Genomic DNA, 24,480 nt, shown 5'->3' with positions numbered 1-24,480 from the left:
CCTGGTGGGGAAGGGTAGGTCCAGGGACAACTGAGGTCCAAGAGGAGCCTTAAAACTATGCAGGGCTCCAGTCACGATGGAGTACAACTCAGAAACTAAACAGACGCTTGAAACTGCCTTAGCTGCTGGACTAGGGGCAGCAGGGACTGAGATTCCTGAGAAGGGAAACGCAGGAGGAGGTGGGTCCTATGACCACAAATCCACAGCTTTGGCAGCTCCTCTAAGACGGATGCTCTAAGAGGACTCCAAGTGGAGTCTGCTGGTCTCACCAAGCTGAGGAGACAAAAACTAGAGACCATGCAGCAAGGACTTTTAGGGCAACATACTGGAGAAAGGGGGACGGAGGGGAGAGAATGCAGAGTGTGCAGGGGGACCCCCCCCCCGGGAGTGTCCAGCTGATCCCTACACTCACCAGGGTGAAATTCTAAGTACTGGGAAAAGCACCGGAAAGCAATACCCAAACCATCTGTGGAGTGCACACATCCAGAGAGAGACCTCACCCCCAGGGCATTCAGTAGAGTCCTCAGAAGGGTGTTGCCTAAGTAGTGAGGTCTAGTTCACCCTAGACTACAAGTCTGCTTTAGATCTACCCTTAAAGAAGCTTAAAAGCAAACCTGAAATGTATGAAACTGATCCCAAGTCATTTAAATGCATACCGGAATGAAGCCCAATACTATTTAAAGAAATGTAACAAAACCCAGCGTCTGTCAATACTAAACTCACACCACCGGGCACCCAATCAGACCTCAGCAAGCACTAAAGCAGTAGAAAGATCAATGGGTGCAACCCCAAGCCAACCGAGAGATAGTGAGCCTCGAAGACAAGGAGAGACGAACGTGGTTTACAGCCATGTTTACAGCCAAAGAGGGAAACAGGACAAAAGAGACAGGAAAGATATGAAAGTCTCGTGGGAACACCTAGAGGTGGAAACTACAGTGTCTGAGGTGGGACATATGTCGGAGGCCATTCATTCACATCAGAAACCACGGAAGAAAAGAGCCACGTGCTTGAAGACCTAAGAACAGAACCTGTCCAAAGAGGAGCACAGAAAGACAGACGGAGGAAAGTCCACACAACATACACAAACCACACAGGGAGTACCGCAGCCTGGCAGCTACGGCACTGGCAGCCTGGCAGCTACGGCACTGGAGTTCTAGAAGCAAAGCGAAAGAAGTGGAAAGAAGTTGCTAAAATTAATTGATATCTTGAAAGAACAATGCTTACAGGCAGAAGAGTCCGGAGAACAGGAGAGGATTTTGAGACACTGATGCGACCTTTGAACCCTCAGGTTACAGAATCACCATGGGGTCAGGCTAGCGGAGATGAACCCGTGGTGTGGCACAGAAGTGGCACAACCATCCTACCATGTAAAGTCTTTCCTCTCACCACCCCTGGAACAAGGTAACTTCAGCCAGAAATCACTGCAGGCATTGCAGCCCCTTACTTTATAAATAAAAGAACTCTAAGGCTAGCCAGGCACGCTGGTGCATGCCAGGAGTCCTAGTTTTGGAAACTGGGTCTGGAAGATCGAAAGTTGGAAGCCAGCATGGGCTACAAAGTGAGAACTACTGAAAAATAAAAGCAAAAATAAGGACTGGGGAGTAAGGCTTCAGAGTAGAATGCTTGCTTAGCACAAGCGCATGCTCGAGCACACACACACAAGCGCGTGCGTGCATACACAAACACACAAATGCACACACAAATGCACACACACACACAGCCCTAAGGCTCAGAGAAGCCAGCAAAGACCCTGTGCTGCTCTGCTCTTGCACCCTGCACTGCTCTAGTTAACATCGTTTGTCCACAACATACTTGTCTACTGTGGCTCCCGACAGACAGGTAAGCATGTGTAAAGGTTCATGTCGGGCATCCAGCCCTGGAGGGCTGCGGCAGAGGGATCATGAACCAGGAGCCAACCTGGGCTATGTGGTGAGGTCTCGCCTCAACTATAAAAGGAGGAGCAGGAGGAGGAAGGGGACCAAGAGACCACAGAGAGCGTGCTCCCAGCACCACAGAAAGGGTGCTCCATACTCACCCATAGGTCCTAGGGAAGGCAGGAAGATGTGAAAGTTCCCTGAAGATCTGACATCAGAGCTATTGCCTGACATTCCTCAGTGTGAAAAGGACCGGGAAATAGTGAGACTCAGAGATAGTGTCTGAGCCACTGGCACCGCCAAGGGCTGTGACCCAGAGAGGGATGGGAGTAGGGGGAACGACATTCCTCTCCAGAGTCCCGCTCCTTATCAGATTGGCCTTGAGCCGTGGACTGTACTCACCATCCCCTTGACCAGGCAGGCTGAGGGAGGAAGCGGAAGCAGAGGCCTCTGGAACTTTCCTTCTCCCCATCCCACCCTCCCTCGGGCCCCACTTCCATTGTGGCTCTGGGTAGGGCAGTGGCACCTCTTCCCAGAGGTTTAAGCGAATTCTTGGCTATTCCTGGAGCCTCGATTTTTATCAGTCTTCCATTCTGGTTAACTCTGAGAGGCCAGAGGCCAAGCATGCCAGAGAGAGCTCAGCCCGACCCACCAACCCCAAAATAACCCCACACATGTCTGTCTCAAGTCCTTATGGTCTTGGTCATTTGGGAACATGTTTTCCTGCCAAGTAGCCTATAGGCCAGAGAGGTCACCTCATTGCAAGCCTTACTCACCCAAGCTGGGGAAAGGGGTGGGGAACAGTGCTGGGGAAGAAAAGGAAAGGAACAGTCTAGGATATGGAAGGGACATGAGAGACCAAACCACGTGCAGGTAAGATCAAGAAAGTCCGAGTCCAGGCTCCTCTGCCCAACTGCCCAGGATCAAGAGAGTCAGCCTCAGTTTCCCCAAATGTAAGACCTCCAAGCACCTCCCTTTTCCCTCAGCATCCTCGCCAGAGCCTTTGGGAAAGACAGTGCAACTCTCTGCTTCAGAGCTTCAGAGCTTCAGAGCTAAGGTACCTTCAGAACAAGGGCCTGACCTGAGGCAGGTTCCTGTCTCCTTCCCTAGAAAAGCTTAAACCACGGTAGACAGTTAAACCCAGCCAGCAGGCACTAAGTCCTGGACCAACAGATAGCATCAGGGGCACGTTTCTTTTTAGATTCCACGCACAAAACTGTAAGACGTGGTCATTGCGGTAGCATGATGCCTAACACTCAGGAAACCACGGCAGGAAGATCATGATTCCACATGAGCCTTGGACTGTAAGGAGAGTGTGACTCAATTTAGAAATAATAAAATAAAATAACCAAGCCTGGGATATACAGATCAGAGGTGGAGTGTGTGCTAAGTATGTGTAGAGCCAGGTTCTGTCCCCAGCATCAAAAGAAGGAAAATATGTGAGTGTCCATCAGGTGCCAAGCAACACACAAGCAGGATGGAGAATCCCAGTCTCTGCTCCTTGGAAAGGACAGGGCTATGTGCAATGGGAGAGATCTGGGGCAGAGCAGACATGTCTCCTGAATGCTCATTTATCTGTAGAGGCTAAAGGTTAAAGTCCGCAGAGTCACAAGAGCCTGGGTCACAAGAGCCTGGGAGAATGTGGGCATGGCAAGGGAGAGCAGAAGATGGCTTAGGAGACACAGGGTGCAGCTGGGATGTTGTAGAACACAAAAGGGTACCTGTGTCAGAAACAAGATACCCTCAGAGACCCACACACATAGACACAGAGAGACAGAGACAGAGAGACATACACAGACACACACACAGAGACACAGACACACACACACACACAGCAGTAATAGCCATATTTAGTGTTTAGTATTGAAAGCAAATGTTTCAAGATAACTGAGAGGATGTTTACTTGTTGTTTGAGACAGACTCACTCACTATACAGCATGGCTGTCCTGGAACTCTCTAGACCAGGATGGCCTCGAACTCACAGAGATCCACTGGCCTCTGCCTCTCAAGTGCTCAGATTAAAGACAAGTACCACCATATCTCACAACTGAGAAGATGTTGAGTATCTTCCACATGAGGAAGTGATAAATGTTTTCCACACGAGGTATTATCCTGATCTGATCACTACAAACTATACATATATTTGGGGATATCATACTATATCCCATAAATTAATCTATTAAAAGTAAAATACAGGGGGTAGGAGCGTGGCTCATTTATAGAGTACATGCTTAGCATGCATAAAGCCATAGGCTTGATCCCTAATATTAAAACAGCTATTATTGCTCTGCGTGTGTCTCTGTGTGTGTCTGTGTGTCTGTGTATGTGTGTATCTGTGTGTGTGAGTCTGTGTGTCTATGTGTGTTTGTGCGTCTATGTGCATGTGTGCATATCTATGTATATGTGTATTTGTGTACATGTGTATATCTGTGTGTGTATGTCTATGTGTGTGACTCTGTGTGTGTATGAGTCTGTGGTGTGTGTGTGCATCTGTGTATATGTGTGTGTGCCCCACCAGCATAGAAGGCCAGTAGAAGCTGTGTTAGCCCTGAGGCTGATGTTAACTCTATTTGACCAGAGGCTACAGAGTAGGCCTATCCCACTGGGTTTAGAATGTGGTAGCAGCATGGCTTCAGTTCCTGGCATGAATTAAGATGGTTTAAAGACGCTTGCTTTAAAAGCTCCACTACCACAAAACAGCACCTTCTGAGGGGGTTCTTTAAAACTGCACAGCAGCCTCAGGAAGGCCAGGGAGCATTTCCTAGTTGGTCTTCTGCATCTACAAGAGGAACAGATTAAGGAATTATTCCCTTGGAGGCAAGACAGGGAAGGATTCAGACATGTGTGTCTGGCTTGGCCCTCCCTGAAGATCTCATCCCCAGATGCCTGGTCAAGCTGCTGGCACACTGGCACAGGCTGCCTGCCTCACTGGGAGCTTCCACAGGACAGATATGATATCAAGTGGCAGGACCTCGGCAACTTGCCAGGCTAGGGACAAATAGGTCCACAAGCCCCTCACACCACGGCTGGCCCAGTTTTCATTCCAAATTTGTAACTATGTTCTTCCTATCTTCATCAACAAACATTTAATGAGGCCTCCTAAGGGTGTGGCTTTTCTGAGAGGGAGCCAACCCGCCAATAGCCGGCCAGGAGTGCAGTCAGACAGCCTGGAGGAGGCACGTTCACCTTGTATAGTTGACTCCCTCCCCACTTCTCTGAAAGTAAACCAAGGCTTTCATGGTAAGCTAAACAACTCTGCCATCCAGTCTTCTTCCTTCTTCCAGCCATGGGCCAGAGTCAAACTCAGCACACTAGTCTAGGGAGCACGTGGACCTAAAGGAGGCAAAGGTCCTTTAGCCCAGAGTCACTGTCTCCCTTCCCTGACTAGAGTTCCTGCTCCTCCCCCCAACACACACACAGAGGCAGGCCCACCCACCTCTTCTGATGGGCATAGCACCACCAGGGCCAGCTGCAGTGTAGGTCCAGGAAATCAAATGTGTGCCAGTCCCTCAGGGCTGAAGCCAATTCTGTGACTACCTTTCTTGATATGTGTGCCCTGCAAGTAATGCTCCCTAAAGCCAGGAAGCCTATTGGCTGGGGAGAAGACCATAGAGAAGGCCCCACCCACAGCCCTGGCATACGCACAGGGTCCTTCTGCATGTGGACATGTGCGCTCCTTAGACAGAAAGGCCACCCCACCTGACCTGTCCCAAACTGCAGTGCTCGAGTCAAGAGAAAGTACATGGCACCCACCAGCTCATCCAGCACTGGGCATGGTGGCAGGGAGGCCTGCCTCTCCATTTCTTAACTCCCTCTCAGCCACGCCTGTATTCCAGAGGTGTTACCTGGGACTGTCTCCTTTAAAATGGTCCCCACGGCCCAAGGCATAGCCCAGTGAGCATCCTCAGGCAAGAATAATCCCTTTCTGCTAGGATGCGAACAACCATGACACAGGTTGGATAACCAGCAAGTGGGGATGAGGGTGTGACATTGGGTACCAATGTTCTATGCCCACTTGGTGTAACTATGAAAACCCCAGCTCTGCCAAAGGTGGGGCTTCTTATCTGAGCTCCACACAGAGGGTGCTAGCTGCATCTGCACCAATTCCTACCCTACTTGGCTGGCTGTCATCACAGCCCACTCCTGGGTACCACATAGTGTTATAGGACCATCCTGGCAGGAAACCAGAGATCTAAATAAAACAAAGAGTTGGTAGCCACAAGCAGAAAAAGCTGAAATGCACCTAGCCCTAGCCTAACTACAGCTCTCTTTTTGCTCAGAGCACCTAGTCCAAGAGTTTTTGGAAGAATTGGAGTGTTTAGCAATTATCCGCTGCTTCCTTGATACTGTGGTCCCCGAACACACTGAAGCTTGATCACTCCTCGCAGCCATGTAATGGGAGGTGGGGAAGGAGAGCAATGAGGTTACATCCAGGAAGTTGGGTATCAGAGAGAGCCTCCTGGATCTTCTTGGATGGGAAGCTGACTGCCCATTTGCTTCAAACTACCAAACCCAACCCAGCAGGCTGAGGACCTCCACCCAGCTTTTCCAGATGTCTGGCCAAAGTATGGCTAAGGTTTTATGGCCTTGCCCAGAATGCCAGATTGCTCAAAGGACTGCAGAGTCAGTTTTACACATGCCCATCCGCACTTAGCACTGGTACCTATGGAACAGTCAGTCACCATCGGTGCCACCACAGAAGCGTGATACTGTGTCCCTAACTCACCCAGGTGCACAAGGCCGCATTCCCTTCCCAATTACAGTCTTCACCAAGTCCCCTTGCTGAGACATATCAGGCTGCCAAGAGTTTGTGCCTGGGGTGCAGAACGCGTTCACCGTGAACCTCTTGGCTGCAAAACATTTCTTTTCCAAAAGATGCTGCCAGGGAGCTGAGAGAAAAGAAAGCCGAATGAGGAAGGTCTACTCTGCCTTTGTTCTTTTTTGAAGAATGCACACAGGCCAGAAGGATGGCAGGCAAGAGAGCAGGGCTATGCTCTGGGAGTATGCCCCACTTGGGGCCAGCTGTGCCCGGGGAGAGGTGAGTTTGATAAACGGCCAGAGTCAGGCAGTTTCCCCACCACAGCTCCAAGAGAGCAACCTCATAACTGGGAGAGGGATTCATTAGCATCCTGCTGGTGACCTGTCCCTGCTTCCTCCAGCCTCCAGGCCACAGATGACATTTCACAGGGAGAGAAGAGCTACCGAGGCAGGGAAGGAGAAAACTAAAAAACGAACACCTTGTGGGAAGTCAAAATGTCAAGTCCACTGTGAGTTGCCTAAGAAATTTGGGAAAGTGAAATCTGTGAGTCAGAAGGGCCGGGTCCTCTTCTTCCACAGCTGGGGTTCGAGGAGATGAGGAGAAAGCCCAGAGTCTATGACAGATTTGTTGAACAAAGGGACGGATGAAATCCCAGCAGACCTGGACCTAGCGTGTCCATCTGGCTTTGTTAAAGGCCTGTCACCCAGACTGACAGTTTTCAAAGAGACAATAAAAAAAAAAAAAAAAAAAAAAAAACACAGTGGGTATCTAGAAGCCAAGCTCTTGACTACTTTCAAAGGGCAAACAGGATGAAGGGGGGGGGCAATCCTGGAGCCTGGGGATAACAGATACTATCTATTACAAAACCCAGGACTCTGTTAGACACACCCCCACAGCACACACAGCACACCAAATCTACCCAAGGCAGTGCCCGAAGGCAGCACGGAATCCTCTTAGGGTAACCGTAGTTGACTCGCGGAGGATGAGCAGCAAGCTCCGGGGAGAGAAGGGGACTGTTCCATTGCTCAGCAGAATGTAGGGTCTGGTCCTTGTTCTGTTCTCCTACCCCCGTATACAGGGAAGAATTGTACACCCATATCGTTCCATCCCTGGGCACAGGATCTTGAGTGTGGCCTGGCCAGCCCTGTCACAAAGGCATAACCTCTCTCCTACCCTAGAGCAGTGTCTTTATAGCAATAGATAGCAGAGCCTTCCCTTTTCCAGTGATGGAGCTTTGCCTTCACCAGCAATAGATGGATTGTGTTGGGAGCATTCAGAGCCCAGATCTCAGTGGAACTTAACAGATTTCAACTGAAAGACTGCTAGCTTCCTTCATAGTGAGAAAACCTATCAAAGGGGAGCACCTGAGAGCCAGAGTCGGCCACCCCACATGTGAGCCAGGCCCTCCTGGACCCGCCAGGATCTGAAGAGTCACCAGTGGACAGCCACCATGCTAAAGCTTGGGCGTGGGCAGCCGGGCTCAGAATACAGAGCCAAGCCACAGCACAGAGAACAAATGGACAGCAGTTACATGAACCCACTGAATCTTGGAACCGGCTAGTCTGCTGCTTAGAAAATTGACACAAAGGCTATTATTCAGTGGATCTGCGTAGCCACTGAGAGGAATGGGGTCACTCTGGTGTGGAAAGATGGCTGAAGAATGAGTGAATGAGCCAGTGGGTCTGTGGACAGAGAAGATGGGGAGGGCAATGGCCAGATGGCTGGCTTACCATAAAAATACCTGGAAAGTGTTACAGAGATGGCTCAGTGGGCATCAGTACTTGCTCCCAAGCCTAAAAACCTAAGTTTCATCTGAGGATTCACATGGGAGGAGAAACTGACTCTTACAAAGTTGTCACAAAGTTGTCCTCTGAACCTCATACATGCACCCTCTGACCTGCATGGATACAATAAATAAATAAATAAATAAATAAATAAATAAATAAATAAATAAACATGAAAAGAAAAACCCTTTTCATCTGGAAAGAGCATAGCCAAAGGATTGACAGCCATTCTCTCTGAAGGACAGAGGTGGGAGAGATTGTCCGTTTCTAAAATTTATGTAATATCTGAATATTTGTTTTATGTCTGCAACAGTAGAAAGAGGAGGAGGAGGAAGCAGCCATTGCTGTCTTTGAAACTTCATTTTGATGTCTGCTCTAAGCTTGTGTCTCCTGAAGCATCTTTCTCATCCCCCATCCTCTGCTTCCCAGTCCCAGTCTTCCCAAACCCGAACCCCTCTGGGGAGCACTTGGAATAAGGACCCCACCCTCCTGGCCAGCCAGCTCCTCCTTCTCTATGCAAACAGCATTTGTCTCCACCAATCTCCAAGCTTTCCAGCCAGAGCCCCTTTCCTGCATCTACCCAAACCCCAGCCTTCCCTGCAGGCCAGGCCCCACCTCCCCCACAGATCTTCCTCCCTTTGTGGACTGCCCTGTATTATTCTCTGTACACTGAGGTACAGGCTGGTTTGTTGTTTATTTTTTCCCCAGACACAGGCTGACTGGCTATCCCATCCCTAGCTTCTCCAACACTAGAGAACAACAGGCCCAAGATGGGCAATCCCAATCCTGCTTGTCTCTGCCCCTCACGGCCTGGCACTTCCCCTCCCCCATTCCCAAACATCCTCAGCAGCAAACAAGTGAGACCCAGTGACAATCCACTGTCTACTTAGTGACTTGTGCCAGGGTTTATGTTGTAAGTGCTCTGCCTAATTAACCAACAGGCCCATATGCTGCATGCATGCATATGTTCATACATACATACATACATTCATACGTACATACATACACATACATACATACACACATACATACTGGTCACACAGGTCCACACACTGGCTGCAAACTTAATTGCCTTCCTGGGGGACCCAAGAGCTCCTAGTCACTCAGGTCCCTGCAATCTCCATGTCCAATTTTTAAACAAAGCTGTTTAGATCCTCCCAGGATTAAGACAAGTGGAAAATTGCAAGCCCAGACCTCAACCTCATTTTCTCTAAAACAAAACATGTCACTCTGTGTGCGCACACACCAGAAAACACACACTCCACTCAAACCCAGCCAGACACCCTGCCGCCCAGAGCACTCCTCCCATAGGTTGTGGCCCAGTGGAGGCTAGAAGCTTGCTGAGACAAGATCTGCTCATCTGTATCCTTGGCAGCTCTACCCCTAAGCTGGTTGAAGTGTTTGGGCCTTACCTCAGACACCACTCCATGGCAGCTTACCAGAGCAGAGGGAGTAGGCAGGGTTCCCAGTACTATGTCTACTAAAGAGAGGCACAGGTATGCGCTGATCTACTGAGAGGCCTCTCAGCTGAATCCCAGAGCACCACCAAGGTCTTATCTGTGAAGAATCCACGTGGGCACCATGAGCTGTGCACAAACGCACTAACACACATGTGCATGGTCAGACCCTGTTACAAGCAAACTCTGAGCTTGCCTCTGACCAAGGTCACTCCCATGCTCCAATGCTCTGGAGGCCTCTCCTTGATCTTGAACCTACAATGCTTCCGTCATTAAGAGGGAAATACACATGTGTGCTGCCAGCGACATGTGTATACGTACTCCATGATAGGAGACAGTGCACTCACAACACAGACCACTTACCCACCAGAGCTCCTGAAGGGTGTGTGTGTGTGTATGCGCATGTACATGGGCGTGTATGTGTGTGTGTGTGTGTGTGTGTGTGTGTGTGTGTGTGTGTGTGAGTTTCAGGTTTTCTTTTTAATCTAAGAAATGGCCATTTTCTTTCTATGGTTTTTGTTTCTGTTCTATTTTGTTTTGAAGCAAGGTCTCCTTGTGTACCTTGGCTGGCCTGGAACTTGCTATTTAGACTACAGTGCCCTTGAGCTCACAGAAGTCCATCTACCTCTTCATTAATTTAAGGCATTACAAGTGTCTGTCACCACACCCGGCTTGAGAATCGCCATTTTTTTTTTTCAAATCTGCACAAAGTTGCTCTAAGTTACCAAACCAAAACCAAACAAAATACTGCCCAGAGATCGTGGGCCCTTCAGAGATCCTGCAGGGACAGTTAGGTCTCCCCAACTAGTCAAGGTGGCCCAGAAACATCTAGGGGCTTCCTGTCCCTTCAAGGTCTCCTGGCTATTCTCTACCTGTGTCACAAACAAGAGCAAACGGTTCAGCAAATATTGGCTCTGTGAGCAGAGACAGTCACAAGGTTCATAAAGTCACTTCCAAATACCCCACTGCAAGAGGGGAAACAGGATGGAAGGGTGTGGCAAGGTCAAAGCGCACACAATGTTAACCAAGGGATGGGTCAGAAAAAGTAAAATGCTACATTTGGCCCTGGAGTACAAACTGAGCTCTCAGGATGTGAGGCTCATGTGGCCAAAAGACTCTCCTGCGCGTTCTTCCCGTTCTCACAGCCCAGCCCAGTTCCGCCTGGCTTTTTGGGTTGGCTTTTTAGAAGCCAAAGTTCGCAGAGGCTGGTGGTGTTCTCGCCTCGCTGGCTGTGGCTCCAAATGAAGCTGGAGCTGTAAGGCTGAAGCCAGCAGCCACAGGGCCTCTGTTGCAGCCACCCTGCAAATAAAGGCTGCTGATCAGAAGCTGGACTGTGACTGGGTAGAGAGCTTTCCTGGCACACGTGAAACCCTGAGTCTCATTCCCAGAGCAGAATTTTAAAAGAAAAAGGAAGAAATTAGCAATTCAGTGTAAGCAGAGGGGAGCCCAAATATAAGGTCCAAGAGAAGGGAAGGGAAGGGAAGGGAAGGGAAGGGAAGGGAAGGGAAGGGAAGGGAAGGGAAGGGAAGGGAAGGGAAGGGAAGGGAAGGGAAGGGAAGGGAAGGGACAGGCCAGAAGGGAGGCTGCGGAACAGGCCACCCCAAACAGGCAGCCATCTCTCCAAACAATCCCTGTCCTCCATCAGAAATCAGAGCTGAAGTTACTCATTAACTCTCGTCCCTCCCTCCTCCACCCCTCTTTAGGCCAGCAGCAAAGAGAGCCTTAGAGGAGAGGAATTAGGAAGGCCTGGGTCTGGAAGGGAACTTGAAAACCACCTGGGCAGGAACCAGGGGGACCTTAGTACCCAGTCCCCCAGCCTGAAGAGAGCAATGACTTTACAAAGGTCACCTGCAATGAAAGGCAGGAGCCAGAATCTGACCCCTCCACCAAGTCGGACATCATTCCAGACTCTCACAAGCATGACAAGAAATGGCAAAACCGAAGCCCCAGAGGCTGCAGCCCATCAGTGAGGACAAACTTCCTGTCTGCTAAGTCCTTCATGGAGTCTCTCACTCAGGGTGTCAACACAGATGTGCAGGAGGAAGCCCAAGTCACCTGGCTGGGAAAGGCATGATGTCAGGAGCTGTCTGTTTGCCCGAGGTGACGCAGGCCCCCTGGGATTATCCTGCAGCCTGTGAGGCCCAGCAGGAACACAGACAACAGGGTCTGGGATGGGGCTGTGCCCAGTAAAACCATCCTTTGTCCCTAAGTCCTTAAGAGCAGGTACCCACACGGATATAGGCCCAGGAAAGAAGGGAAAACACTTAAAAATGGGAGCACACACCTTTAATCCCAACATTCAGATAGCAGAGGCTGCTGGATCTCTGTTAGTTCAAGGCCAGCCTGGTCTACATAGGGAGTTTCAAGTCAGCGAGAGCTAGCCCACCCCACTCCCAAAACACATGAGATCTCCTGGTTTTTGATTTGGTCAGTCCTTCCCGTGAGTCGTACAGGCTAGTCCCAGGGATGGATAAGAAATTGCCTAGGTCAGCAGAAGGCAAGGCAGGGAGAGTACCTGGGCTGTTCCCTATTCCATACCCCACGAGAAGCAGAACCTCACCCTTAACCACTGTTCCTGTAAAACACTACCTCTTAGGACTGTTATGAATATTAACCTATGTTAACCTCATATTTTAAAATGAGATTTAAGCCACTGTTAAACAGAGCCACATTAAATTCATGGTGGATACACGTAAAAACCCAAAACCTGGGGTTAAATGCTGACAAATTACAAACGCAGACAATCTAACTGTCAATGTGCAAAACCTGCCAGGACAAGATGCTCTTGGGCCACTCAACAGTCGTTGCCAGGACTCGCAGGCAGGGGCTCTTTTGGCAGAAATAAGCCACCAGACATGTACCATCAAAGCCCTTACTCCTTCCTCCACCAACCACACTTCAGGGTTCACAGAAGGTAAGAGATTTACAAGTCACCTCGCAGGGAGAAGCCACGGGATAAAACGTGCATAAATTAAAACTGTTCATGGCCCAGGTCTGCAAGCAGCTCCCACAGGGAACCTGAATCAGCAGCATCCATCCAGTCCTGCTAGCAGCTTCTGGACAGCAAGCTCGGCAGGGCCCTGAATGTAAGTGAGCCATGGGAACAGACACTCCACCAGCAGGATCCAGGAGCCTGGAGGAGCAGCAGTGGGCACTCCCGGTGCTGGAACGGCAGCACCAGGGTCTACGAGGTTCCCATAGCTTCTTTCTAGCCTGCCTGCCTGCCTGCCTGCCTGCCTGCCTGCCTGCCTGCCTGCCTGCCTGCCTGTGGGAAGCCCTTCCAACAGGCTTCCCAGCCTATTGGGGAATTCAGGAAGCTAGGAACTACTGGTTCCTCCTGCTTCCTCCAAACCACCCTCTCCTGACCGCAAAATCGAATTTAAAGAGAAGAGCACAGTCAGTCAGTCTCCCAATCTAGCCCCAGACCACAGTTAGAGAACACCTTGACTTTGCACCTGCAATCCCAGTATGCGTGAGGCTGAGGCAGAAAGACTGTGAACTCAAGGCCTTAGTTGCATAGCAAGTTCTAGGCCAGTCCCAGGAAAGCAGTGAAACTCTGGCCTTGGCGGAGGTATGGGGGTGAGGTGTGTAGGGCGATGGCTCACAGGTAAAAAGTGCTTGCCAGGAAAGCCTTGACAACCTGATTTCAGCCCCCAGAACTCAAGCAAAGAGTGAAGGCAGGACTTCCTGTCATCCCAGCTAGAAGGCTGTCTCTGCTGTGCAGCAGCAAACACAGAGACACTGCCTCAAAACAAGGAGGAAGGAAAGAAGTGACTTCCAAAGAGGTGCCCTCCAACCTCCAGACCTGTGCTGTGGCACACGCGCACGCACGCATACACACACACACGCACACACACAAAAACCAATAAATGTTCAAAGCTGACCTCAGACAGGCTGATGAGGAAAGGAGGTCTTAGCACGAGATGGGCCAGACTGACACAGACCTGGTTTCCCTGGATTTCTTGCAAGCAGCTTGGCTCTGGGATGCTCCTGCACGAAAATGCAAACTTAAATCATTGCTTCGCTGTGGAGCCACACCAGGGTCAATTCTGGGCAGCAATGGCCACTCTGGAGGGCAGCCGTCTCCTACCCACTCATTCAACAACTGGCAAAGGCCAGAAATGGCAAATGGGTTCCAGCTGTGGTGCCAACTCTACTTAGCTGGTGGTGGGTGCCTAAAGGATTATGAGCACAACCCAAGCCCTAGCTCAGCAGGAAAGGCAGATGTAATTGATTAGTAATGTCTGCTCTAGGCAGTTTTATAGGTAACAATATCCATGCCATATATTTACATCCTCAGGGTAGACTGGTAGACTAAAGACTAAATCCAGTGATTTAGTATTTACAATTTTCACCAACATGTAAGAGTCTGTAACTTTCCTGAGGTGTACATTTTTGGTTTCCTTCTACCATAGGGCTGGTAGGAAGGAACTGTACTGTTCCCATGTCTTCCATACCCACAGCAACTCTAGTGGAGCAGTTTCAACTTGCTAAAAAAGAGTCAAGGAGAGAAAGAGAAACTGCAGCAGACATTACCGACAGTCAACTTGGGACATGAGGACAGACACAGGAAACATCTGACTCCCCACGGAAACATGACCCCCGGAGAAGACTGGGCCGGTGTACAGATATTGCTGTGGGTGCAAAGTTGGGATTCCAGAAGACACAAGGATCACTTCTTATGAATGTCAAGGAGCGACTCTGAGCCTGGTGTTTGCCTCTAAGCAGTGAATACAACAGGGATATCAGAGGCTATTGGAAGCCACATCCTAAAGATACTCAGAAACTAGTCAGAAAAATGAAACCCTTTGGAAACAGTGTAGCAATCAGACCTCACTCAGATCCAGTGCCAATTCTCAGGCATGCTTCTTTCATGATCAACTCTTTTTAAGGCTTATGCATATATTTACATATGTTTGTCTTTATGGGAAGATGTGTGTGTGTGTGTGTGTGTGTATGTGTGTGTGGTGTGGTGTGTGTAGTGTGTGTGTGTATGTGTGTGTGTGTGGTGTGGTGTGTGTGGTGTGTGGTGTGTGTAGTGTGTGGTGTGGTGTGTGTTGTGGTGCGTGTTGTGTGTGTATGTTGTGTGGTGTGTGTGTATGTGTGGTGTGTGTGTGTGTGTGTGTGGTGTATGTATGTGTGTGTGGTGTGTGTATGGTGTGGTGTGTGTTGTGTGTGTATGTGTATGTGTGGGGTGTGTGTGTGTGTGTGGTGTATGTATGTGTGTATGTGTGTGTGGTATGTATATGTGGTGTGTGTGTGGTGTGTGTGTGTGTGTGTGTGTTTGTGTGTATGTGTGTGTATGCACAGAGGCCAGAAGAGGATGCTGGATCCTCTGGTGCTGTCAGCCACCTGATGTGGGTACTGGAGCTAGAAACCAGAGAGAGACCCTCTGGAGGAGTAGCAAGCACTCAACAGTTAACGCCATCTCTCCAAGCTCCTGCCAAGCAATGTTAGGCAAGACAGAAAGACAGAGAATATCACAGGGACATGAGAAGGGAGAGCAGCCCCTCACCAAGATTCTGATCCAAACCTCTCATAGCAGAGAAGCAAGTTCTGGAGCTGGTGACAACTGCTTGAGGCCTTTCCCCATCCCCAGATGTGTCTGCAAGTTTCTAGGAACCTGACCAGAAAGCTTATTTGCAGGGAAAGGACATGTACTAATTAAACTCCTTGTGCAACTTTGCTGGCTCTTGATTTTACCCGATCTTATTCTAATTCCATCCGAGGCTTCCCCAGAGCCACCCTATAACCTCACATCAGAACAGACAGAAGGGCTAGGGAGACAGATGAGCCCTGAGTTCAATCCCCAGGAACCCATATGACACAAGTAGCGAGTGGACTCCCCTAGCTGTCCTCTGACTTCACACTCAGAGACATATACATGCCCACATCCATAAACATAAACAAAATAAATGTTTTACTTTAATTCTTTCTAATTTAAATGGGGATGGGGGGGTCTAAGCAAGCTTTTAAAATATAAATTGACATCCATCAAAATTGCACATATGGCTAATGCTAAGACAACTAACCATGATACTATCTGAAAAGCCCATTCCCACAATCTCCTCTGATGAGCACGGACTCAGTGGCTTTCTCTCTAAGCACCTCTCTCCCTGCTCACCCCTGTGCTTTTAGTCTATATTAAAATACCTTCCATAAAATCTCCAATTCTGCTTCATACTGCTCAGTCCTGAAATTCTTCTCTGTGCTGAAGTCACAACCCCTGGTTTGGCCTGAGTCAAGGTTCCTAAAGGATCAGGGAAACTCCTTGAGCTGATGGGGACTACAGCCTGGAACTGGCTGGCTGGCTCCTCACCAGTGACAAATTCACAGTCCATTTTGGTTTGGTTTGGTTTTGGTGTTTTTTTGTTTTTTGTTTGTTTGTTTGTTTGTTATTTGGTTGGTTGGTTGGTTGGTTGGGGTTTGTTTGTTTTGTAATGATAAGGATGGAACCTAGGGCCTCACACATGCTAGAGATGTGTTCTACCACCCTGCCACACCCCAGCCCCCTCAGGTGGTCTTGCTCCTAAAGTCTCTCTAGGTCTTTACCACTCCTGGCAGGTCCCAGCCACTCACCATGGTTTCCATCCATCAATCACTTCCCTGAGCCGAGACCTGCTCTGTGACCCTCATGCCAAAACCACAAGTATCCCAGGACCTCCCAAGGCTCGCCACCCATGCCTGCACGTAGCAGGCACTCCATTTCTCATGGATGGGTAGATGGATGGAATTCATCCCTGGCTGGACAACTGAAGCCAGCTACAGTGTACCTCATCCACCTGCCTGGTGCTTCATTGGCCCTTCAGAGCTGACTCTCATCTGTCCTCAGGCTGCTCCTCCCTCCTCCTATGAAACCAGGCCCCTTTGAAGTTGGTGTCTCTCCTCCTGCTGCCTGAAGTATACCTCCTCAATCAGGGTGACTACTGAAACTTAGATTTCTCACAACATTCTGCTTTCAGAAGGACTCACTAACTATGCCTCAGCTCTGGGTCCAAGCCATTCCCCTATCTCAGCCTCCCAAATACCTGGAACTATGGCAGACAGCCCCCTATCTCACTTTATACTTTAAACTGTGATTTTTGTGAACCCCATCCTAACTTCTTGACTGAATCATATGTCCAAGGAAAACAAGAACCCTTTTTTGGTGTGTTTTTGTTCTTTTTGACAGGGTCTCATTCAACCCAGCTGGCTTCAAATTCAGGAGGTAGCTAAGGATGGCCTTAACCTTCCGATCCTCCTGCCTCAGCCTCAGAGTCCTGGGATTATATGCATCATGCCTAGCAACTTCGATCATTTTTATTTATTTATATATCATCAGAAGATAGCACAAAAATTTAATAAGGATACAAGGCATGTTGGTAAATGCATGTAATCCCAGGACTCTGGAAGCAGGGGTAAAAAGATCAAAAGTTCAAGGTCATCCTGGACTATATAGCAAGACCTTGTCTCAAAGAAAATAAAAAAGACAAGAAGAAGAAGAAGAAGAAGAAGAAGAAGAACAAGAACAAGAAGAACAAGAAGAAGAAGAACAAAAACAAGAAGAAGAACAAGAAGAACAAGAAGAAGAGGAGAAGGAGGAGGAAGAAGAAGAGAAGGAGGGGGGAGGAAGAAGGTGGTGGTGATGATGATGATAGTGGGGAGGGGATGAAATTCACCAGGGAATTACCAGCAAAAGACAGGTAAAGACACGAAATGTCACGGGAGTTCCAAAGCAAAGGTTCACTGAAGGTGACTCAGAAGGGCCCTGAAAAGAGCTCCAACTGAATAGTCTTAGAGAGCAGAAAGATAGAAATCAGAAGGACACTCTGGAAGGTGGAACAGAATAAACTCTGGGGCTAAAAAGAAGTGACCAAAGCATGTTTGGAGGACCAGTCTGGCAGGACCTGTGGGTTCCTGGAAGGCCTAGAGTAGAAGAGAAAAGAAGGTGAGTGTACCTGGGTAACATCCACTCCTTAGTCAGCACAGATGATCACTGCAGCACTCCTGGGCCTCAGTGGGAGAAGAGAAGCCTTGTCCTCATGTTCCCAGCATGTGAGTCTAGCCACCCGGCTAGGTTATAAATAACAGCCTCCACTCACTGCACACCTGCTGTGTATGAGGCCCTGAGCTACAAGCTTCTCCCCACAGTCAGGGCTCCTTCCCACAGCCCTGGAAACATTGTATTGTTGTCCACCTTGTGTAAGCAGAAAGCCTAGGCCAGCAAGGGTGAAAGCTGTCGCCCAAGGCCTGACCTCAATCCCTCCTTCCTAGGACCAGGTGCACTGAGGTCACAGAGCCAGGGAGGAGGGAGAACACCCCATAAGCCAGCCCACGCCACCGCCACCATGCTGTGTACCAGCAAAGCAGGCTGCTTCTCCCAAATGCCTATGGAGAAGCTCAGAGTAAGCTTAAGGTAGATACATACATACATACATACATACATACATACATACATACAGCAAGAGATGAAGACACTACACTCATACAGAGAGCAGAAAGGCCGAAGGAAGGTACCCTTATACCTTGTACTTAGAAGGCAGAGGCAGACAGAGCTCTGTGAGTTCAAGTCCAGCCTGGTTAGCATATAAGTTCAGGTCAGCCAGGGATGTATATATACACACACACACACACACACACACACACATATATATATATATATATATATATATATATACATACATATATAGTGAGAGACCCTATCTCATATATATATTCTTATGTATACGTTATATATAGATAATATGTATATAATATATGATAAAATAAAAGTTGAAGAAAACACCCAGTATAGACCTCTAGACTCTACCTACACATGCAAACACATACTTATAATACACACATGACCTAAAATTTTAAAATATATATAGAGAGAGGGAGAGGCAGAGAGAAGGGGGAAGAGGAGAGGGAGAAGGCTCAAAAAAAAACATACAAAAATGTCATAATGGAACCTGTTACTTTGTATGCTAACTTAAAAGAATAAAAAAATGCAACGTATAAATTGACTGGGTGCTGAGCTCATGCTACACTGTTAGTTTAGGTGCTACTGGAAGAGGCCCTGGAGACTTTCAACCTGGTCCTCCAAAATGGGGAGCAGGGATGGACAGGAACTTGCCCAAGGCTTCACACGTGGTGGAAGGGAGGGAGCAGATAGGCTCAGTAAAGATGGAGACAGACAGATGCACTACGAAGCTTCCAGATCCAGCCCTACTTCTCTCTCAGTAAGCTCTGTAACATTAAAGATAATTTATTCTAGTGCCATCTCCCTAACCAATAAGGCAAGTAAAAGTAAGACCCCAAGGGCATGTATAGATCATTAACAGTAAATCCAGCGTATGTGTGGCAAATGCATTTGGCTTACCATAAATTACCACATGAACACTAGTTATTAGTATTAATATTACATCTCTGTTCGCAGAGTTCAAGAGCCCTCCCAAGCAGACCAAAGAGAAGAAAAGACAACAGCAGTCCATTCTGAAGCACTCCTGTTGTTCCTGGCCTTGTGCACAATAGGTCTTCAACTAAAAGAACTGAGTAACACTTGGAGTTGTACATACCCCAATGTCCTTCCCTCTCTCACCCCACCCACCACCAACTCTAGACTCAGCCACATCAAGCACCAGAACCAGGCTGATATAGGAAGTGTTGTGATTGTCTGACTCCTGCCTGCTGCATTCCTCAGCTAAATATAAATGATTTGCCAAGTCCATTGTTTGAGATGCTTCACAATTCCTCTCCTATTGCTCGCACCTGGAAAACACACACACACACACACACACACACACACACACACACCCTTCCCGGAGGCTGTTCTGAATAGAGAAGGAACAGACAGGTCTGTAGGAATCAAAGCAAGAGTTCTTTGTGCTTTCCACTAGTCCAGGAATGCTGCCTGGAGGAGGAAATGCCTGAGTTCACCCCAGGGGAGGGAGCAGATGCAGGTCAAAAAGGCAACTTTAGTTCTCGGAGCCAAGAAAGGTAAAAGGCTGCATTCTTGCCCAAGGTGTGAAGAGGCAAGATCATTCCAGCTTTGCAGAGAGCTTACTACACCAACTGCCAACTTCTCCAGTCATCTGGAGAAAGATGCTAAAGAGATCAGTATCCTTCATAATAGACAGAAGCGACCCAAAACTCTGGTCCATGATGCACAGCTACAATTGCCGCTGTCACAAGCTGTTGCTTGTTTATAGACTTTTTTTTCAACCACATGAAAGTTTTTTTAAAGGCCCAAACTTGAGCGCACAGATGGGCTACATCTCAGGGGTGTGCCAAAGCCCTGTCACTCTAAGAGCCTCTCGGCCAGCAGTAGCCTGAGGAATAGCTGGGGGTTCCAGTGGGTCTGTAGACAGGCCCAGACCATGTCTGCGGCCCTGGGTGAACCATCTTCAGCCGGTCTACGAGATCCCTGACGGCTCCGGGGGGATCTCCCTTCCTGTGGCATCTAGTGTCTCCCATCCCTGGGCTGGGGAATAAGGCGGCTGAGGTCCACAGTCCTGCAGCCCCACATTCCTGAGACCTCACTGACCCTCACCAAGAGCCCGGGGGCGCGGTGACAAGCCCCTCACGTCCCGGCCCCTTCCCGCCCCTCCTCTGTCACCCCTCCCTCGACCCGCCCTCCCACCTCCCCCCACCCCCGGGAGTTCCGCCTCCCCGGGCGCCCCCAGACTCCCACCCTGCTAGGAATCCGATCGAGGCCGGGCCCCGCCTGCGCCGCGCTGAACCCCAGCAACTTCGCGCGCCCCGGAGCCCCGAGTCGCCTGCCCGCCCGGGCCGCACTCACCGCGCTTGGACTCGGTGTGGCGCCCCGGCTCCGCTCCCTCCCGCACCGCGGCGGCCAGCGGAAACGGGGGGCGGGGCCGGCAGGCGGAGGGGGTGGGGCCTCACCGGGCGGCGGGGCGGGGGTCTGACTGCACGGGGGCGGGACCAGTAAGGGGCGGGGTGGGAGGGGCGGACAGAATGGGGACCAGGCGTGCGAGCTGTGGGAGGACCCGGCTGCCAGAGGCAAAGCAAAGACGATTAAAAGAGGCGAAGGCCTCAGGGGAGCCCCCTCCACTCTGGCCCTGTGTCCCCCGTAAGCACTGGAGGAAGTATGGTGCCGCTTTCCTCTCCGGGTTCTAGGAACCTCCCTCTGCACCCCGATTCCCTGCTCTCCTGTTCTCCCAAGGTGGCACTACTGCGCCAGTCGCCTGCGACTATCTGACGGCGCCGCGCCCTCCTGGGGCTGGACGGAGGGAGGGCAGGGCCTGAAAGGTGGAACTCATGGGCTGGGCACTCACACAAGCTACCCCAAGGCTGCGGAACCAGGGTGGTAAGCATGCTGTGATTGTGTCCACTGAAGGGAAAACACAAATAAACCTTACAGTGAAGCCAGAAGCTTTTGGAGAAAGAACTCCAAAACCCATGGGTACCAGGCTTCTGAAGAATTCCACTATGTTTCAGAAACAGTGAAGGATAACTGTATATTGAGCTAGATACACATACAGGAAGTTCATCCAAGTTCTGGGGGCACATTCCATCCACTCCTCTTGCCCTGGCATGGCTTTTAATAATTCTGCTTTTGCTCTCAGGATACCCTAATTTGCACAATAAATTATATGCCACTTTAACTATGACCACAGGCGATACTCGGAACAGCTCCTTCCAGCCCCGAATGCCAATGATATTTCTGGCTTTTCTGGGTCTCCCAGAGTTTCGTAAGATAGAAAGTTGGTTTATCCCCTTAAAATTACCATACCAAATCAAAAATGATAATAAGCAAAAGTACATTTCCAGCCAGCCGCCCCAAGTTAAGGGACAGTGGCTGATGGCTAGTGCCACCTCATGGGAAGAATTGGTCCTGCAAGGACACTGAGTTTCCTGTAGACTGTGACAGCTAACATCTACCAGGAACTCCTGTGCCATCACTGTCTCCACAGCAACCTCTACTATCCCATCATTCTATAGAAAGGGAGATTGAGCCTCAGAAAGCCAGGGAATTCCTCTCAGGCCATTCAAACAACAACAAAGACTAAGCTAGGAGGCCGGGGAGGTGACTTAATTGATTATATGTTTTACTAAGTATGAGGACCTGAGCGTAATACATCCGTTGGTAATCCCCCAGTAAGGAGCTCTGACAGGAGGATAGTGGGGACTCACTAGACAGTGGGGCAAACTCCAGACCCTAACTCAACAAAAAAAAAAATGGAAAAGAATAGAAAAAGACACCACACTGACATCTGGGGGAGGGGGGAGAGGGAGAGGGAGAGGGAGAGGGAGAGGGAGAGGGAGAGGGAGAGGGAGAGGGAGAGGGAGAGGGAGAGGGAGAGAGAGAGAGAGAGAGAGAGAGAGAGAGAGAGAGAGAGAGAGAGAATGATGATGGAGTAACAAGTCTTTGTTTTAGGTGTTACTGGTGTTGGCTGGGAAATGTAGCTCTGAGTAGACCACATGCTTAGCATGCACCAAGGCCTTTGATTCAGTCCCCAATACAAACAAAGAAATAACTTTGCTCTTTAATAGCTGAGTCTGGCAACTGTGCCCATTTCATTGATCATAGATAAAACAATTGCAAAACATTCATTAGCAGGCAGTTGGGGCTGCATAGCAACTCCCTCTCTCAGTAACAAAAGCAAATGAACAGAGAACAAAATAAAACATGCACTGAATCAAAGACTTGCAAACATAAAGGCTCAGAGAGTAAATACTTCTGGCTCTGTAGGTATACATTCTCTGTCCCACTCATGCAGAACAAATTGTACAAAAAAACATAACTGTACAAAAATAAATGAACATGACTGTGTCCCAATAAAACTTTATTTACAAAAACAGGCACTGAACTTCAGTCTGCCAACTCCACCTCCAACTAGTGTCTTTTTCATATTGGGGTGTGCCAACTCCTGCCTAGCCTCAGATGTATCGTGGGAGTGGGGAATGTAAAACACAGAAAAAGATTAATCATTGAGCATAATGACTACCAGTAATTCTATCAGCATGTATATACATGTATGCGATGATCAGCAATTCTATCAGCATGTATATGCATGTATGTGACCAAAAATGGGCCTGCACCCACAGAAGGAGTGCCTCTCAAGTAGAGACAGGTTTAGGGTGAGTTTTATAAGGTCTTGATTAGACCTGCCTGAAGAAAAGCAGATTCTGTGTCTGGGATTGCTGTGGGTCAGCATGGACTGTGTAAAGAGAGAAAGGCATTCCTCAAACCACAACAGGAATCCCAGAAGTCAAGGAAAGCAGAGCTCCCCTGCAGGAGACCTTCCGGTGAAGCAATGCTGTGGGCATTCATCTCCATGTGGTGCAGAGCATGAAGAAGCACGTGGTAACTATCTGTGAGGGGAGGGGACAGGGGGAGGACATGCATGCGGGCACTCACCAGCAAAGCATGTGGATAGCAACTGTGAAATCCAAATGGTTGCTTGAAATCAATAAATACAATAGTGATGGACATATTAGCCATGTTAACCATCAGTTTTCTCATTGAGCAACTACAGAATGTTAGTCTCTGCTCATTGAGGGCAGTGACATAGTTTAAAAATCACACCTCAGATTCTACCCTGAAGAGCACATATAAAAAGACTGCTCAAAGATGTCCCTCAACAGAGGAATGGATACAGAAAATGTGGTACATTTACACAATGGAGTACTACTCAGCTATTAAAAACAATGGATTTATGAAATTGTTGGACAAATGGATGTATCTGGAGGATATCATCCTTAGTGAGGTAACCCAATCACAAAAGAAGTCATTAGATATGCACTCACTGATAAGTGGATATTAGCCCAGAAACATAGAACACCCAAGATACAATTTGCAAAACATAAGAAAATCACGAAGAGGGAAGACCAATGGGAGGATACTTCATTCCTCCTTAGAATAGCGGACAAAATACCCATGAAAGAAGTTACAGAGACAAAGTTTGGAGCTAAGACGAAAGGATGGACTATCCAGAGAAGACACGACCCGGGGATCCATCCCATAATCAGCCACCAAACCCAGACACTATTGCATATGCCAGAAAGATTTTGCTGAAGGGACCCTGTTATAGCTGTCTCATATGAGGCTATGCCAGTGCCTGGCAAATACAGAAGTGGATGCTCACAGTCATCTATAAGATGGAACACAGGACCCCCAATGGAGAAGCTAGAGAAAGCACTCAAGGAGCTGAAGGGGTCTGCAACCCTATATGTAGAACAACAATATGAACTAACCAGTAACCCCAGAGCTCATATCTCTAACTGCATATGTAGCAGAAGATGGCTTAGTCGGCCATCACTGGGAAGAGAGTCCCCTTGGTATTACAAACTTTATATGCCCCAGTACAGGGGAATGCCAGGGCCAAGAAGCAGGAGTGGGTTGGTAGGGGAGCAGGGCAGAGGGAGGGTATAGGGAACTTTCAGGATAGCATTTGAAATGTATATAAAGAAAATATCTAATAAAAAATTAATTAATTAATTTAGAAAATAAAAGACTGGTCAATTCAAATCATGGTGGTGGGAGTAGAGAGGTAGCTCAGTGCTTAAGAGCAGGCTGCTCTTCCAGCGGACCTGGGTTTGATTGCCAGCACTCACTCCAAATCCAGGACATCTGATGGCTTCTAGGGGTGCTGTACCCGCATGGTACACAGTTGTGATTGCTG

The 24,480-nt window shown here is 48.9% G+C and overlaps 1 protein-coding gene across 4 annotated transcripts in view; it reads right to left on the bottom strand.

The window, feature by feature from the left end:
* The window catches only part of Tspan9 (tetraspanin 9), a 182,779-nt gene extending 162,072 nt beyond the window's left edge, over positions 1–20,707 (bottom strand). The window contains exon 1 of one of the 4 annotated variants that reach the window (XM_021165588.3): positions 20,634–20,707. The gene's annotated coding sequence lies outside the window, so the exon portion shown is untranslated. Of the gene's footprint in view, positions 1–1,224; positions 1,286–20,525; positions 20,545–20,633 lie in introns of those variants that run through there. The other 3 variants (XM_085839867.1, XM_085839866.1, XM_021165589.3) reach the window with 3 other exon arrangements.
* Between the last annotated feature and the right edge of the window lie 3,773 nt (positions 20,708–24,480).

This window comes from Mus caroli, unplaced genomic scaffold (genome assembly GCF_978045245.1).
Source record: "Mus caroli unplaced genomic scaffold, Mus_caroli_1 scaffold_7, whole genome shotgun sequence".
Lineage (NCBI taxonomy): Eukaryota > Metazoa > Chordata > Mammalia > Rodentia > Muridae > Mus > Mus caroli.
The sequence above is the reverse complement of the archived record's forward strand: the minus strand, read 5'-3'. Positions and strand labels throughout refer to the sequence as shown.